The sequence below is a fragment of the Triticum aestivum genome, chromosome 5D (assembly GCF_018294505.1).
Source record: "Triticum aestivum cultivar Chinese Spring chromosome 5D, IWGSC CS RefSeq v2.1, whole genome shotgun sequence".
Taxonomy (NCBI): domain Eukaryota; kingdom Viridiplantae; phylum Streptophyta; class Magnoliopsida; order Poales; family Poaceae; genus Triticum; species Triticum aestivum.
Window position 1 is genome coordinate 569,514,916 of NC_057808.1, and position 12,372 is coordinate 569,527,287.

Consider the following 12,372-nt stretch of genomic DNA (forward strand, 5'->3'; position numbering starts at 1 on the left):
CTATGATATTTATGTTCATGATGTTCATATCCTACTCATGCTAATGTCCAATGTTACTTATGCATAATGCATGTTTATGACCGTTGTTGCTCTCTAGCTGGCCGCTTCTCAACCTAATTGCTAGCCTTCGCCTGTACAAAGTGGGAATTCTGCTTGTACATCAAAAACCTTGAACCCAAAGTTATTCCAAATGAGTCCACCATACCTACTTATATATGGTATTACCCTGCCATCCTAAGTAATTTGCATGTGCCACCTCTAAAAACTTCAAATAAATATCATTTTGTGTGCCTGGATCGTTCATGGAACGACATGAGGTGGTCAGTATCTTCCATGTTAAGCGGGTTATTCTCAGGTCGAGTGTTTATTCACTCGCCATCGCACGAGAAAAGGGCGATAATAGGGATTCCCAGTCCCGAACTCAAAAATGCAAATAATTAAAAAAAAACTCCCCCGGGACTGTTGTTGGTATGGACGGCACCCGTTGTTTCGGATAAGTCGTGGAGTGTGATTGATGGTGGAGGGGGAGTAAACGTTTACTTTTATCGCTTGGGAACCGCCACTAGCGTGCTTAGCATGGAAGATATTGATAACTGATGGTCGTGAAGTAAATGAGAAGGGTGCATGTCTCAAAAGATCATTTACCTCTGTTTTATAACTTGAGCCCTGGCACCTCTGCAAATCACTGCTTCCCTCTATGAAGGGACTATCTATTTGCTTTTATGTTGTGTCATCACCTTCTAAAATAAGCGCCGGAACCTGAGAGCATAGTTGTCATGACTTATGCATTGTGTGTAGCTAATGTTGGGTGCATCATGACTGGATCTTTTCTACCATGAATTACAATGTTTAGTCGCTGCTTGAACTTTGGTGGTTCTCTGCATTTATGTTTTGCGGTCTCAAAAAGGGCTAGCGAGATACCACTATTGTCATATTATATCATGGTTGTTTTGACAACGTGTTGCTGTTTGAGATATCTTATTATTGCTCGCTAGCTGATTATGTCATTGATATGAGTTAATATAATCTTTAAGAGTTATTGTCGGCATGGTTAGTTATAATGTTGACTGAAAACCTGGGTGTTGTTTAAACTTATTTATGCAAACAAGAGCAAAAGAGTTCGTAAAAGTTTTTCTTTTTCACTTTCAGTTTATCAACTGAATTGCTTAAGGACAAGCAAAGGTTTAAGCTTGGGGGAGTTGATATGTCTCCAACGTATCTACTTTTCCTAACGCTTTTCCTCTTGTTTTGGACTCTAATTTGCATGATCTGAATGAAACTAACCCCGGACCGATGATGTTTCCAGCACAACTACCATGGTGTTGTTTTTGTGCAGAAATAAAAGTTCTCGGAATGGAACGAAACTTTGCGTGGAATTTTTATATAATAAATAAGAATTTCTGGAGCCAAGACCTTCCGGAGAGGGGCACCTGGGTGGGCACAACCCACCCGGGCCCGCCCCCTCTCCTGGCGCGCCAAGGTGGGTTGTCCCCACCTGGTGGGCCCGCAGACCCTGAAACCTAAGCTATAAAATCCTATTTTTCCAGAAAAAAATCAAGGAGAAATAATTATCGCGATCCACGAGACGGAGCCACCGTCACCTCCTGTTCTTCATCGGGAGGCCAGATCTGGAGTCCGTTTGGGGCTCCGGAGAGGGGGATCTTTGTTCTTCATCATCACCAACCCTTCTCCATCGCCAATTCCATGATGCACCCCACTGGGAGTGAGTAATTCCTTGGTAGGCTCGCTGGTCGGTGAGGAGTTGGATGAGATTCATCATGTAATCGAGTTAGTTTTGTTTGGGCTTGATCCCTAGTATCCACTATGTTTTAAGATTGATATTGCTATGACTTTGCTATGCTTAATGCTTGTCAATTTGGGCCCGGGTGCCATGAACACAGATCTGAACCGTTTATGTTATCACAATTATATCCATGTTCTAGATCCGGTCTTGCAAGTTATAGTCACCTACTACGTGTTATGATCCGGCAACCCTGGAATGACAATTGTCGGGACCACTCCCGGTGATGACCGTAGTTTGAGGGGTTCATGTATTCACTATGTGTTAATGCTTTGTTCCGGTTCTCTATTAAAAGGAGGCCTTAATATCCCTTAGTTTCCAATATGGACCCCGCTGCCACAGGAGGGTAGGACAAAAGATGTCATGCAAGTTCTTTCCATAAGCACGTATGACTATTTACGAAATGAATCCCTACATTATATTGACGAACTGGAGCTAGTGTCGTATCGCCCTAGGTTATAACTGTCTCATGATGAATATCATCCAACAAGTCACCGATCCAATGCCTATGAATTTATCTTATATTGTTCTTGCTAAGTTACTATTGCTATCATCATTGTTACACTTGCTACAAAATTACTGCTATCATTGTTACTATTACCGTTGCTGCTCTCACTACTATCAAAACTATCATATTACTTTGCTACTGATTACTTGCTACAGATAATTAATCTCTAGGTGTGGTTGAATTGACAACTCAGCTGCTAATACCTTCAAATATTCTTTGGCTCCCCTTGTGTCGAATATATAAATTTGGGTTGAATACTCTACCCTCAAAAACTGTTGCGATCCCCTATACTTGTGGGTTATCAGTGCCATTGCATTTAAATTCCAAAAAATTAAAAAAAATATTAGAAACACATGAAACCTTGGTTGATGTAATGTCATGCCACCAAGATGATGTGGTGAAAAAATTGGCATGTTTGACGAAAGTTTGGACACACACCCCTCACAAACCGGAGCAACTCACTAGAAGGCTCGTGGTTCCGAGAGGGAACAATGCATGTTTGATGACGAACAGGAGATAGCTTCCTCTTACGGCCTTTTCAGGACCCCGATCCTAAGTCACACTGATCTAGCATGTAACACATCATATCACTTTGTGGCCTCACGCACGGTATCCCCACGGTTGCCACCTTACCTGGCCCGGGACCGTTTGCGCCTTTTGGCTCATGTATATGATAGTGTCGCTAGCATCCATATGACAGAGAACCCCGACCGACATGACTAGTCGTGAATCCAAAGTGGCACTAACTTACACGGACAGGCATACATGACCCAGCGACGAACGTGTCGTTCATCAACGTATGAACCCAAGTCGTAGCAAGCTACAAGGACTTAAAGGAACAATGTGTGACATTTCCCCGAAGGGACAGACACAGGAACGAAGAAGGACACATGCCGGCCAGCCTAAGTGTTCCGGAGCAGTAGCAAGCTACCATGGCTCAGTGGAAGCACTAGGAGACATTTCCCCATAAGAGAGGCTACCAAGAATAAACAAATAGGTTGTCAGATCCCACACATACCAAGCATTTCAAAATCGTACATACAATATGCTCGATATGTGTAAATATGGCATCATAACAAAACTCTATGAATCAAAGTATTTATTCAATAGGCTCCGAGGAGCCAGATATTACAAACATGGGTATCATGACCCAGCATTCAAGTCATGCAAGCCACAAGCACAGGGGGAAGCATAAACATGTCTGAGTACAGACAACTACAAATGAAAAAGGCTAAGAAGCCTGACTATCTACAAGACCCTCCCAAGGGTACAAGATCGTAGCTGAGGTAACAAGCTAAACGTCGAAGTCCACACAGAACTACTAGTGAGACCGAAGTCTCCTCTGCAAAACATAAATTAAGCAAACATGAGTACAAATGTACCCAGCAAGACATACATCAGAACTAGCTACATATGCATCAATATCAACAAAGGGGTGGTGGAGTTTAACTGCAGCAAGCCAGCTTTGACTCATGGCTATCTTGTACTACGATTGCTGGTAACTCTTTTGAGGTGGCGCACACGAGTCCACATATTCACCATATCAATACACCACTATGGATCCGCTCCCATCTCCCTACGAGAAGGCCATCCATAGCACTCACGCTTATCTTGCGCATTTTAGAGTATCCACTTTCACTTGTCTATGAACTACATAAGCAACCCAGTAGTCCTTTACCGCGGATGCGGCTATTCGAATAGATCTTGTTAACCCTGTAGGGGTGTACTTCGACGGCCACTTAATGCCATGTACACATCATGTATCTCGGCAACCTTCAAGTGGAAGCCTAGCGAGGGTGTCGGCCATGACCTAACTAACCACACAAGACTCTAGTCCAGGTTTATCGCCTATTCGGGTTCCATCCTCAAGGGAGTCCGGCCGAGGTTTCCATCACGGCCCCAAAAGATGTGAGCAGGGTTCCCAAGCCCGCCATCCGGGTGCCACTTGGTACACCGCACCACTGTGCCTAGTCTGTCCCAAGCCCACCTGTACCTGGTGTCACTTGGTAGACTACTAACACTACCTACAAACACCAGAAACTAGCTGCAACTCCTGGACAGAGATCGAGGCGATTAATAAGCCGAGAGGGGTTGAGTTACCGGAACCCAATGGGTGGTAGTAACTGTCTTGGATCACAGACACATAACTCAGTTCCCGAGGACGGTCCCAATGAGACAACCCACCATGTACTCCTACATGGCCTCTCATCGCTACCTTTACCAAATCGTGTTCACACACCTAGCTCTTAATAGTAGGACATGTTCACCACATTCCAATTCATCCCCAATGAATCATACCTGACACAATTCTAAGCAATAGCAGGCATGACAAGCAAGCATGAATGCATAGGCACATAATGGCTCAAACAACTCCTACTCATGCTAGTGGGTTTCAACTATTTACTGTGGCAAAGACAGGTCATGCAGACGAAAAGGGTTCAACTACCGCATCATGTAACAATTGAATCGTTGTGGTCCTAATGCAGTAAAAGAGAGCAAGAGTGAGAGAGTGGGATTGTATCGGAATGCTCAATGGGAGTTTGCTTGCCTGGCACTTGTGAAGATAGTATAACTCTTCATCGGTGTCATCAATCACAACGTCGGAATATCGTCCACTGAGAGGGAACAACATCGGCAAACAGAGAAGGACACAATCAATGCAATGCAACAATATGATGCATGAAGATGACAAGGCAACATGATGTGATTTGGGCTAATGCAGCTAGCAACAATTTAAATGGCGTTGGTTTGAATACAAGATTCAAATTCAAATTCCATATGTGATTATTCAAATGCCATTTAATTGATTTGACCTGATCAGCAGGCATAAGTTTCTCAAACATGCATGGAAATGGTATAGATGGAAAGATTGGATTTTTCTGATCATTTTTCATATATAAATTATTTCATTTGGAGTTATATATTAATTTCTATGATTTTTAGAAGTTTAGGACATTTTTGGAAATAAATAAATCATTTAGATTTATTTAAAATCCAGAAAACATTTATGATGTCATCACTGCGTCACAATGATGACAGCCAGTCAACAGGGCTGGTCCAGGTCAAACCTGACATGCGGGACCCGCATGTCATTGAGACAGTGCTGGCTATGGTCTCTACGGGTGGGGCCGGTCAAGGGCCACGTCAGCTAGGTCAATGTTGACGCGTGGGGCCACTATGCCTAATTAAAACTAAACAGGAACTAAACTTTAGTTAATTAAGGGCGTGGGGTCCATACGTCAGTGACCGGTGGTGGTCAATGACGGTGTCCTGGACTAGGGGGTACTCACCACGTCGTCTCCCGACCAGCTGGATCGGGCCGAGGACCCCCATGGCGGTTCACTATTGGGCCAGTTCAGACAGCCCATGCCGCATACAAGGAGGATTCTACAAGACTTGGCGCCCAACAAAAGGACTCCTCTAAACCCTAGGCCTACGGTGCATATATAAACCGAGGCTAGGCTAGTCAATGGACAATCTCATATTCATTACTACAATCCCGTGGTAGATACATATACTCTGTACTACACCCATATGAATACAATCAAAAGCAGCATGTAGGGTATTATCTCGTCGAGAGAGCCCGAAGCTGGGTAAAACCCCGTGTCCATGTTACCATCGCTCCCAGACGCCTAGCTTAGGACCCCTACTACGAGATACACCGGATATTGAACCGACATTGGTTCTTTCATTGAGAGCCTGCTGGCAATCGCCATGGGGCGATGGGAATTCGGATCGTCTCCGGTGCGATCTACGCATCGGAGCCGAGCTTTATGGTCGATGTCGGCATCTTTTGTCACCGGCTCGACTAGCCACCTTGGCTTAACCAAGGACTGTGCCCTACCTCCGATCATCATGTTCGGACGAGGGCCTTCGTCAACATCAACTCAGATCTCTATCATGATCATGGAAGAATCATCCATGGAGCTCGGGGACTCAACGTCAACATTGCCCTCGGGCGACTGTGCTGTTTTTTCCGAACAGCAAACTTGTATCCGCTGCCACCTCCTCCTTGAGCATCGCTTTGACGATTCATTCGGTGGAATTGTGCGGAATTAAGTGTAAACAACCATGCCAAATTTCGTCGAGTTTAGATGGAGGAATCTCTGGCAATCTACGATATACCGGAGCCCTGTCAAATCTGGACGGGAATCTGGACGAGTTTAGGGTGTGGTCTCCAGAGCCTAGCTCGGAGGTCCTTTGGAAGATCCAACCATTCATCTGCTGCAGAATTCCCATATCTACCACCCCTCTAAATTTCATCTCGAGCCGACGGTTCAAACTCCGGGAACCTTCCGATGATGGACCAATTTTCGGATCTGTTTTCTGCGCGAATACGAATCCGACCCGAGTTCATGTTTCTTCATGAACGAAATATTGGACAACCCTTTTGAAGGAATTTTTTTGCTAGGGTATTGTGCATTGTTTTTAAACACGTACCCATAAAATTTTAAGCGTCCTCCGAGGTAATCTTCACCATCATGCTGGTGTCAAACCAGTCCGGCAATATTGCTCCACGGCTGCCGACCTGCGCTAGACACGTCACCGCTTTGTTGAGCCGACCTCAACTTCTTCGATCATCATCTCGGCAAGCCGAACAAGAGTTCGGCATCGCGAAGGATAAATCATCACCAACATCGCTGCCCCACGGATTACACGGAGCGGGCACACTGGCGTCGCTGCATGGTCACTTCATCAAGCCGGCATTGACCGCGTCACAAGTCACGACCTGCGTCAGCATGGCCGCACTGTTGCTTCTTCAAGCTGATGTCCATCACACCGACCTGCTTCAACAACTCGGCTGACATGGCAGCTGCAACGTCTCATCGCCGACCTACTCCGTCACCTCGGCTGGACCGGGGACTTGGCTATTTCTTCATCAACATACTCTGGTGACTTCGGCGTCACTAGCCGACCAGCTTCGTCACGTTAGCTGGACTGAGGGCTTTGTCTCGGCATGCCAACGTTTGCCAGCATCGCCATGCCGTCGCTTTATCGCCCATTAGGCAATGGGTCTGCGGATCGAGTCCCAATTTTTGGAGTCACCTTTCTTCGGATTGCTATAACAAATAAACCAGGTGCTATTTATCCTAGTAATTTTTGCTTGTTTGGGTTTATTTTTCCCAAGGAATTATTACTCTGGTTTGTTCCATCATCTGTAAGCAGGTCTATCAAATGGTGGCCGCATTAACGACGGTCACATGGTGGTTCGGTAATGGACTTCGACTACGTCACGTGGTCTCTTCGGCAAGCCGACGTCGTCATCCCAATCGGCATAAATCGGCTCGTGTGATCACCTCGTTGGTCATGTTGCCATACCTACGTGTTTGGTTGCCTCGGGGACTTCGGCATCGTTGAGAGAGCTCTACCTCATCGAGTGTTCGACGCACAGGCCATATGTCTTTTATTACTCACTTTGCATAAATTATTAATTATGCAACATTTTTTTAAATTTATTATTCCTATTATCTCCGGCTTGCACTATTTTCTGTGCACAAATAAAGGATCCGGATCGGGCAGCGCTGTCACCTCTGCGTACTGACGTACCACGTCACCTCGGCTGGACCGAGGGCTTCGTCATCACTTCATTAACCCACACCGGGGACTTCGGCGTCACACTGCGGGCCTGTATTGGCCGTGCTATGTCGCCACTTCGGAGTGCCAAGCTCTTCACTCCGCCACCTCGGGACCGGCTTGGGGGCAGGGACCTTGTCCCACCGTATGCTCGGGCCGTGCATCGACACCGTGCACATTAACCAGCTAAGTCACTTTTATGCTCGGAATTTTCAATTTTAAATTTTGTTCGGTTCGACCAAGCATTATACTTTTTTTGGCAAAAAGTTGTTTGTGAAAACTTCCTTGTGAAAACTTTGTTTGTCACACACAAATTCAAATACCCCGTTTGCTTGGGGGCTTCCTTTATGAAGCCTTTCCTCTTGCATATGATTATACTTGTATGGCTTCGTTTCTTGTTCGTGTATTACACCACAATATGCAACATGTTGACTTAAGTGTTCCGCAAGCTGGGTTGCCTTGCTCCTGTGTTTACCCCTACGTTCCCGATTGTTCGGCTAGGGAGTAAAGGGAGCACCTCTGCGATTGTCACGATCGGGTCATCCGAGCTCGGACCTCAGACTGGGTGAAGCCGAAAGCTAGCTCTCTTATTGTTTTCAATTATGGTCGGCACACAACAGAACTCATGAGTACAAAAAATCTATTGCACAAGTCTCATAGCAGCAATGAGCAACCGAAGAAAGGTATCGGTGGAGGTACTATTTTCTTTGAAGATGCTTCTTACACTTGTCGGTAATATAGCATAAGTTCCTTGAGCGCGCTTTGTCTGTTATAGCCTTATGGCCTGATTGCCTGGTTATCGGAAACACCGTCGATATTCTCGACAGGTGGAGTACATAACACTTTTCGGTCCTTGACCGAAGAGGGAGAAGCCGACGGTCGGTTAAGACGCGTTTAAAGTTTGGGTGAACACAGATATGATATAAGTACTTCCGTATATACAATCATTATACATAAAATTCTTTTGCCCAAGTCACTCGGGGGCTCTTAAGTTAGTATGAGCCATTTTATAATAAATGTTTTCTTCTTGGTCATTGCAAAATCTTTTTCTATCACTCCTTTTTTCGACGCGAGTGTGTGGTCAATAGCCGGGGAGCCTAGTCTCTCTCTCAAAGCCATTCGAGTTTAGTTCGCTAAACTGGCCTAACGAGCAGTACTCCGCCTTTGGGATAGAAGGTTACAGCCGTGGGCTGACCCGCTTGAGGTCTTGAGATCGGATGTGTCATATTAATGCACGACAGAAGCACCCCTTTTTTGACCAATTTTCGGATTGGCACCGAACACTTGATCTAATTCGGACGTCAAGTTTTTACTAAATTGTTGGGTTTTCCAAGCCTATGGCACTTTTAAACTATTTGTGTGTTTCTCGCATAAGTCTCGTAGTGCAACGCCGGACACCTTTAGAGATTCGGCAAAAACATTCTCGGATATTACTCTAAATGCATCGGTTTCGAATTGTGTCTTCGGTCAATAGTTGGGTTGCCCGGCTCCTGTGCTTGCCTCCTATGTTCCGCTTTGTTCGGCTAGGTGTGCAAAGGGAGAACCACTACGATTGTGCTTCCATCTCGCATGGTTAAGCACCTCACTAGAGAAATCCGAAAACTAACTGTCACAATAAGCGTAAACTGGTCAGCGATCCGATGACTATGTTAAATGACGGGCCATTCATAACATTGGCCGAAGTGTTTACAGTTTGACCTCAGCTGTCGTCGAACACTAACCAGGGGCTCGTAGCTAGCTTCCCCAGTTTAAAGCTCCTATGACTAAGTGAAAGTTATAAAGCCCACATATCTTATTGCCTCGTTTCTGCTAACACAACCGCCTTCGGGCACCGAGACGTCGGCTAAGGGTTGTTTTGTTATTGCGAAAACACCCTGCGTAGCATCTACAAGGGGTCAGAAGCCGATGATGGGCCACTTTCAACTGATAAACGGTCACAACGGAGTCAAAATAAACATATCATTGGCGTTTGTATTTAATATATGAGGGCCGCCTTCCGTAATCATCGTTATAAAGCCATACATATGCATCAATTTGACTTAAGATTTTGGCCAAGCTGGGTTGCCAGGCTCCTGTGCTTACCCCTACGTTCCCGATTGTTCGGCTAGGTGGTAAAGGGAGCACCTCTGTGATTGTTACTACCGAGTCGTCCGAGTAAGTACCTCAGACTGGGTGAAGCCGAAAGCTAGCAATCTTAAAGGATCACATTGGTCAGCAACGACGGAAGTGAAAATTTTGGTTCATTAATACCATAGAGTTCGGGAACTTTCCCCGAACTAAATCCACAATATTTTCCTCCCACATTGATCGGAGGTGAGGTTTCATGATCATGATAAGCATGACGACCCAAAGAAAGGAACCGATAGCGGGACTATTTTCTTTGGAAGATGTTTCTTACGTTAAAACGTAATATAACATATCTCTCTGTGTACCTTTGTTTATAAAACCGTATGACCGGATTGCCTTGTTTGCCGTAAAACTTTTCCCTTATAACGGCTTTATAAAGTAGGACAAACACTCCCCAGCTACTGGCCGAGGAGGTTGAAGCTGATGGTCGGTCAACAAAGTTTTGTACAATGCAGATTTGAGCATTAATGATGAAAAGTACTTGGATACATAGAATCATTACACATAAAAATTGCGAGTAAAATCCATTTACTGCAATCCATCTTTTAAACCCCTTGGGGCCTACCTTGGCGAGCTCGGATTTCGACCAGCTCTAAACTATTTTAAGAGATCTTTATTCTCTTTCCGAGAAGTTTGTGTTAAACACAACAAATTTTTTTGTCAAACGGATATCGATCCTTAATTCGGCCACCCGTGCCCACATTAAGGCTCGGGGGCTACTGGGCTTTGCGCTCATTATTTACAAATATTAAAAGGGCACACCGATCCCCTAATCTGGTGTTGCCACCCGACCAGTGTCTCGGGGGCTACTGCATTGCCTATTCAATGCAGAAAATTCAAAGTGCTCAGTGTTCGGCATAACCGAACTATGGACAAGCGCGTCTTCGGATGACAATAAGTACCATATGGTACTTATCCGGCATCAAGCGGATATATCACGGCGACTTCTCATGACCCTCTCTTAGGGGCCCGTCCGCCGATCACTATTACCTCTAATATATTACACTGCGTTTCTATTCGTATGTATGCTGCCGAGCTAGGAGTTGATCCTCAGGACGATTTCACGACCTGGGTCCCAGGGGCTACCAGGATCAGCAGTTTTATGTTTTCCTTCAGGTGCATCTCGGATTTTAGGCCGATAGACACCTTGAGTGCTCCTGGCAATACATCTCGTCAGCAAATAAATTTATACTCATCGGAAATAAACTCCGCAAACAATCAGCCCATGACCGAGGTGCTGAGCCACCTCGGAAGCAGTTCGGCATATAGCTCGGATGCAAGTGGCTGGCTCCTTAGAGGGCATTTCCGGCATTAAGCTCGGCTAACACTTTTTTGAACCAAGGTGATCTATGACACCTCGGACATAGTCCGGTGTTGGAGCTTGGACATAGTCCGGCATTGGAGCTCGGATGTAGTTCGGCGTTGGAGCTCGACCATAACAATACTCTTTGGATACAGTCCGGCGTTGGAGCTTGGAAGCGGTCCGGCGTTGGTGCTCGGCTGCAAAAGATACCTCGAATGCAGTCCGGCGTTGGACCTCGAATGCAAGAGGACACTGCCGCCCGGGAACAACTTCAAACCCGTGGTGTGGCGTAAAAATAACAGGGCATTGATAAAGGCCGGAAACTTAATGGGACTCCTCGGATACCTGACGTGTAAACTCTTTGGATGCATTTCGGCGATCCTCAAGATCAAAGATGAGAAGATTTGTTGAACCATATTTCAAGACCGACGACCGAAGATGAATAACAGTTCGGAAGAATCGAGGAGCGTCCCCAACTTGAAGACCGGTTCAGGGGGCTACTGACGGTGTCCTGGACTAGGGGGTACTCACCACGTCATTTCCCGACCAGCTGGATCGGGCCGAGGACCCCCATGGCGGTTCACTATTGGGCCAGTTCGGATAGCCCATGCCACATACAAGGAGGATTCTACAAGACTTGGCGCCCAAGACAAGGACACCTCTAAACCCTAGGCCTACGGTGCATATATAAACCGAGGCCAGGCAAGTCAATGGACAATCTCATATTCATTACTACAATCTCGTGGTAGATACATATACTCTGTACTACACCCATATGAATACAATCAAAAGCAGCATGTAGGGTATTATCTCATCGAGAGAGCCTGAAGCTGGGTAAAACCCTGTGTCCATGTTACCATCGCTCCCAGACGCCTAGCTTAGGACCCCTACTATGAGATACGCCAGATATTGAACCGACAGTCAACCCCCGGTCAAACAAGTCAAATGGGCCGGCGGGGACAGACGCGGCGGAGGGGCTCGGAAAACGCCCTCCGGCGACCAAAACAGCGGCGGAGATCATCTACGCGTAGCTGGCGCTCAGCCGCATCCAGCTAAGCC